This window comes from Pinus tabuliformis, chromosome 7, assembly GCF_031772625.1.
Source record: "Pinus tabuliformis cultivar Carrire ecotype Pingquan chromosome 7, CPIR1, whole genome shotgun sequence".
Lineage (NCBI taxonomy): Eukaryota > Viridiplantae > Streptophyta > Pinopsida > Pinales > Pinaceae > Pinus > Pinus tabuliformis.
The window spans coordinates 273,038,576-273,045,603 of NC_142293.1; the positions used below are offsets into that span (position 1 = coordinate 273,038,576).

Below are 7,028 nucleotides of genomic sequence, written 5' to 3' on the forward strand. Positions count from 1 at the left end.
TAGTCTTCGGAGTTGCAAAAATCTTGTTGCAATGCCGAGGCTCATCAATTTAATCAATAAACAAACAAAATCTTAGTAAAATAACTAATAAACATATAATTAGAAATAAGAATATCCATATCAAGAGATGTGAAATACATCTAAAATATAAATTGTAGCTATAAATTAAGATCCATTTTAATTATGAATTTCATATTTAATACAAACATAAATATCTCTCTATATATAACATTAGAAAATTAAATTAAAAAATTTATAAACATGTCAAAGAAAAATGTTTTAGGGTTTTAATAAATTTAAAAACAAAAGTATTTTTAGAGATATGAAATCTATATAAAACAAAATATTATTATTATGAACTAGGGTAGATCTATCTTAATTTAAAATATTTTGCACTTAAAAATAGATTTGCATCTTGAGATATTTGATCTCTCCTAGAGTTTAGTAGACATAAACTTAAGATGAATCTTTGATGGTTATTAATTAGTATTGAAGAGATTGTAACATCAAACACATATACGCTTATGTGGGAAAAAACAGAAAATTTTATTTGATAAAACAATAATAAATAAATACAATTGTGTATGCTTAATTTTAGATTTAATAAACATCTAGAAATCAAATCTTTTGAGATCAAATATTTCACTATAAAAATATGTGTATTTATAAAAAAAATTAATTTTGAAAAAATCCAAAATTAAAATAAATAAATCGATAATTAATAACATCACAAATACAATACATGCCAAATTTAAGTTGTAGAAAACAAACAAAAATAGCCTAAAAAGAAGCAAAGCCCTCGAATGCATATTCCATGCTAGTTAAGGATGGCTTCACTTTGACAGCAGGTAACACATCAATTTTATAAAGAATTATACTGCGAGGGAGGACACTAATAATTCTGGTTTCCCCCGAACTATTAAAAAAGTAAAAAATCTGACAGTAATGCCCAAAGAATGTTCATTTATGTGTATTTTGTAATGATATTACACTATTTGTGGTAGTCACCATTATCTTCAGCAAAGGAAAAGTATCAGAGATTTTAGAAAGTACTCTTATAAATTGCACATGAGAAAAAGGGTTCCTACTTTTTTTAATTGGGTGGTGGATTTGATTATAGATGAGATGATAAATGATGAAGGTTTTGATATTGATTTCAAAAAGTTTTGTAATTCCTTGGGACTGAAGAAATGTTGGTTTACCAATAGATGTTTTTACGAGTTCTCAAACTATAGGTCGATGTCTAGATATGAGTAACCCTATGGTCTAATTATTAGTACGAAGTCAGGTTGGGTTTCCTTCTCGAAGGACATGTTAGTTAAGTGCTTGACAATTTCCCATTTGTGAAGTGTTAGTTGTCAAATGCTTCAAATGTTCACACTACATTGAATATCAAAGATTTTATTTCCAAACGTTTAATGAAATTCTTGCTTTCCTTTTGTTTGTAAAAGACACGTTAAGAGATATTGCAGGCCAATTGTTTGTTAAAAGTTTTGTTCTTCAAATTGTTTGCAGAGTTAGTTTTCATTGAAGGTCAAACGCGCCAAATTTTAGTAGAGGTTTCATGGCCAAAGATACGTTGTTTCATCAACAGTCAAATGCATTCATTGATATCAAATCATTCATCAACAGTCAAACGCATTCATTGATATCAATCATTAATTTTTTTGATATCAATCATTAATTTCCAGATACCAATAGAGACTCTTTTCAAGAAGTCATTAATTTTGTTGCTCAATTTCACTCGATACGTGGTGGATATTAATAAAAAAAATACTATCATCACAAAATTCTTGTAAATCAAGAATGAGAGTTTTATATATATATATATATATATATATACAAGATTTAACTCTTATTTTATTGGAGGAAGGGTAGGAATTAAAATGCTTTCAATTTCAATGGATGATAAAAAAAACTTTGTATTAAATTTATAGTTGAAAACAATTATAACATTCCAATTTGATTTGCGAAATGTGAGAGCCAAATACTTCAAATGTTTAGACCCATATTAGGTATGAGATTTCAAGGTTTCTTGCTAAATATTGGATGATATTCTTGTTCACTTATTTTTGTGTGAAAAAACATGATAATATATATTAAATGTTAAGTGTTTGATGAAGGTTTTATTCATGAACTATTTGTAGATTTCATTTTTACTATTGAAAGTTAGAAGTAACAATTTTAGTAGATGATTCACTACTTGAAGATAGGTTGTTTTGTTAATTGTTAGATGTAGTCTAGTGAGAATTTTGTATTTACACGCAAGTCTCTCGGTGGATTGTAGGAAATATATAGGTACTACATAACTATATCTTCAAAAAAGATTCTCAACCCATTTTATCTAGCAAAACGACAAACTTTTTATAGAGAATCCAACTAGACAAGGGGTTTTGTAGGTATATACCTTCCCAAACATGTCATACTATAGTCCTTCATAATTGTGTAATGCCAATCTATTTAGCTATAAAGAATAGGAGAGGGTTAGTGCTCTAATTTTTAAATCGCCTAATCTTTATTTACATTCTTCATTAGCATAAAAGTCTCCAGTGAGATCATAGAGAACATGGAAATATACTATTGAATAGAACCTTTTGGCTGCTTCCCTAATTTTTCATAAGACTTTCTAATGAATTGTCCCTTAGAGAGGAAGTCTTCACCAAATATTGAATAAGAAGGAGGAAGTCTCCCAAGACAATGACATAAGTTACTTGTTTTCCTTTGGTTAATTAAATCCCTGGTAGAGGGCATAAGCTTCACCTTGGTTGTTTTTCATGCATCCTAAGCCCCATGAATACTTTGCAACTTCAACATGCTCAAGGCCATAAAAAAATCCTATATCTCTTGCAACCCCTATAAATTTCAAATATTGATAAAGACTCTTCTTTAGAATTCTTTAATTTTGTGGGTGAATTCTACTAATTATGTGGTAGTTATTAAAACAAAAATAAGTGTCAGCATAACTTCTATTTTAATATTTTGGGGAATTAAATTTGAGGGGGAGCTAACTACTTTGTTTGACTAAAAAGTAGTTGAATATTCAAAAATTATTTTTTTTGGGAGGAAAAGTGGGTACTAGATGTTTCAAATTTATTTTAAAACATGTGTCTTTTAGGGATGTAATTGAAAAAAATTCTACCATTCCAATTGATTTGTAGCCTTTTCCATTTTCTAGTACCTATATAATCCGAGAAGATAAAGAGGTGTTGTTAATGGAGATTACAATGTCAAAGGTTGATCATGTCTACATTTGATTTTTGAGATAGATGTGATTATTTACATATTTAGTGAGTGCTGGCGGCTTGCGACAACTTTGTACCTATGGATACACTTCACATGGATATAGAAATGTTATTATTATTCAAAGGAATTTTTTAATTGTTACTTTAAAATGTTTGAGGAAGATCCCTAATTCTGGGAATTATATGGTTTTTTTATAACTCTTATGTTTCTATAATTTAATCCTAACTCTATGCCAATTAATTCAATGATGATGTGCATTCACTTCCCCAATTTGACACTTTTTTTTAGTGTTTATAAGTTTTGGGGTATAGCAAAGATGCTTTGGGAATATACATAAAGCCACATCTTCAGTGAGTTATAGTAGGATTTTGCAACTATACTTGTGTTTGTGTTGAGATAGACTTAGTAAAAGTATTATACACAAAATGATTCTCAATTGAAGAAATTTTAAATGAACCTTGGTTGGGCTTATGAGAACATTACATCCAAAGGTTACATGTATTAAAAACCTTGTCCCTAAGCATGAGGTCATCCTCCTATTAAAATGAGACCAAATTAAAATAAAATAATTGAAATTTTTAGAAAGAACCATTGTTGAATAATGCCAATAACAAAAATGGAGTAAAACAAACAATAACATGGATTGATGGTCCAATATAATTGAATAATGTCAATAATCAAATTGAAGTAAAACTAACAATAACATATGTTGATTAGTCAAAACTAGTATAAACATGCATATTTAAATTTTCTCCTAAAAAGAGTTATTCCTTAAGGATCTCTAAATAGACTAAAAGAGCTTCAGAAAAAAAGAAAATTATTCCTTAAAGATATCTAAATAAATTAAAAAAAAAACTTCATTGAAATTGATATTTTAATAAACAATTCATCCTCTATAAATCCTAACTTTAAAACTTATAATTCAGGAATATAACTAAGAAATATATATAAATAACTGCATTGCAAACATGCTCTCTTGCAATGGTTTGTTTAATTCTATACAAATAATATGATACACCTAATTACTTTTAACATTAAATTAATGACCCATAGAATTTAAGTCACGTCTTAGTGCCTCAACCAATCCAACCGCACCCAACGCTATTGACATTGATTTTCTGGATAAGGAAAATGTGAGAGACCTGTAAATCAGGAAAATCGTTCCTAAACGTAACAATGCTTGATATATGTTTACACTTTTGTTTTAATGGCCTAATTGACAGGTCACCAATTTCTCTCAATTCACACGCAATGATTACATCTGTATAACGACTCGGTTCCAAATTTCTTTTCGTACAATTATTAGCTGACAAATACTCCTCCGACTTCACTGTACCGCAATATTTAAGTGTTGGTAGCTACATGAGATTCGTGGCGAGGCAATCATGAGCAATTTAACTGCCCGAGAACTCTGCAATCTGCATCTGGTGGAGTTGCCACAGAACGCTACCACGACCATGGATAAATCGAGTGCACATGAGGATCAGATAAATCTGGTGGAGTTACCAGAGAGCTGTATATCCGCTATTCTTTCCTTCACTACCCCACGTGATATCTGTAGACTCTCAGCCGTCTCCAAAGTGTTCAGATCTGTGGCCAATGACGACTCGCTCTGGAACAAATTCATTCCTCAGAAATGCTACCAGGTCCTACCCAGGGCCGTTATCCCCGTTGCGCACTCTTCAAAGAGAGAACTCTACTTTCGCCTCTGCGAATCGATTCTCATAGACCGGGGAACAAAGGTATTTTATACATACATAATTTTTTTATCAATATAGTTCTAAGGGTCCGGTAGTATAATTATCATGTTTTTTTATAGTGTTTAGTGTTAGTTCAATAGGTACTATTGTATAATTATTTAGTTAATGGAAGGTCATCGGTCAATCTTTTCAGAAGTTTTTTGATTAGGTTAGTGAAATAAACTTATAAAATGTAAAAAGAATTAAATAATCCTTCTCAATAAATCCGCCCAAAAGTATTTTACCTAAAAACCATTAATTTATAAACCACATTCCACTTAAGAAAACAAAAAATCCCTTTATCAATGTCTTTATTGTTTTGCTTTTGGAGTAAAAACCTGCTCATACAAACCGTTTATCTCCGGAAATTAAGAAATAAATAGGCATGATGAACCACTCAAAATTTAAATGCCGAAAATCTCTATTATTACTCGTGATGATTGATTGATTTTGGTCAATAAAATTGACAATTCATTTTTCCGTATTCTTCATTGCTGTGGCGATAGAGATTTTGGCTGGAAAGATCCACAGGGAAGATAGGTTACATGCTATCTGCGAGGCACTTAGACATCATTTGTGGAGAAGATCAACGCTATTGGCAATGGCCATTTAGACAGGACTCCAGGTGAGATTTTATTATTTTTTATTATAATAATTTATTTCTAAATTTATCAATGCACTCGATATTATAGACAAAATACTAACCTTCTCACAATATATGATTTAATTGCTGATGTCTAATATGAAAAAGGATTTTGGTTTAGATGATTACCATATTTATTTCGAATAAAGGAAGGCTTTAAGCTTCATACTAGAGATCCAGCTGGATTTTCTTGAAGTTGGTCTAATGTTGATATAAATTGTGTGTTCAGATTTGAAGAGGTTGCGGAATCGTTAATGATTTGCTGGTTGGAGGTCCAAGGTGGAATCGACTGCAGGCTTTTGTCAGCTAATACGGTGTACAAAGTGGTGTTTCTTCTCAAATTTGGTGAAGAATCGTGTGGGTGGAGTGAAGTGCCCATTAGGTTTTCGGTTATAACGGCAGACGGAAATGAGATGGAATTGGAGGAGCTTTTGATGGAAGAAGCAGAGGAACGGAAGCGTGTAAATGGAAGCGGATGGATGGAAGTGGTTGCAGGAGAATTCACAGTGCGTGCGGGGGAAGATAACGGTGATGAAAATTTTTCTGTCGTCAGATTTGCTATGAATGACGAGAAATTGAATTGGTGGAAAAGTGGACTTCTTATAGATGGAGTGACGATTGAACCTTTGACTTCTTAGTTGGTAGTGCCCAGCGGATTGCAGAGATCTTTCTCGTATTTTTTCCACTGACGCAAATTATGCAGTACTTTAACTGTGTACTTTAAACAAATTTGGAACCCAGGATGAAACCGAGGATTCAGGAACAGGGAAAATTAGTCAAAATAGCCCTTTTTGGACAGACCCGTAATCTCGGCTAAGATTCTTATATAGATCGTTGATTGGTTCAGGTTTCCAATTAAAGAGAGTATATTTTTTTTGGGGGATATTTGTTAGAAATGGCATCTCAGATGTAAACAGTGAAATACGAAATTGTTTTAAATTTGTAATTTTTTTGTTTGTTGGCACCTTTAACTCTGTTACAATACGAAATTGTTTTAAATTAGTAATTTTTTTCTTTGTGGGCACCTTTAACTTTAACTATAGTGGCTTGATGTGTAATTTTTTTGCTGTTGATTTGTAATGTTTTGTTGAGCGCTTTTTAACTAGTGGTTGCAGTAGTTAAGACTCGGAGGAGGTGTTAACTAGTAAAAATTTTCGTAAGTAGTCAAAATTATTGGGATTTTGTATGGGCAATACCAGTTTTTAGTATGGTTAGATTTTTTCCCACGTAATTTTAAATTAGTGATCTTCTCACCACTGAGTAGGTTAACAGAAAAATACTTTGCCACCAACTATTCTATATCCCATGGGCATTTTAAGTTTGTATTATTTTCGTAATTTTAATTTAAATATATTTTGAAATTTTGATTTATTCATTCTTCAATAATTCCACCAAGAATTGCT

At 31.1% G+C, this 7,028-nt stretch overlaps 1 pseudogene across 1 annotated transcript; it reads left to right on the forward strand.

The window, feature by feature from the left end:
* Nucleotides 1-4,606: 4,606 nt before the first annotated feature.
* On the forward strand, nucleotides 4,607-6,263 carry LOC149246933 (putative F-box protein PP2-B12 pseudogene; annotated as a pseudogene). The gene is made up of 3 exons (XR_016263244.1): nucleotides 4,607-4,985; nucleotides 5,489-5,607; nucleotides 5,855-6,263. The product of XR_016263244.1 is annotated as a putative F-box protein PP2-B12 pseudogene (transcript).
* The last annotated feature ends 765 nt before the right edge of the window (nucleotides 6,264-7,028 follow it).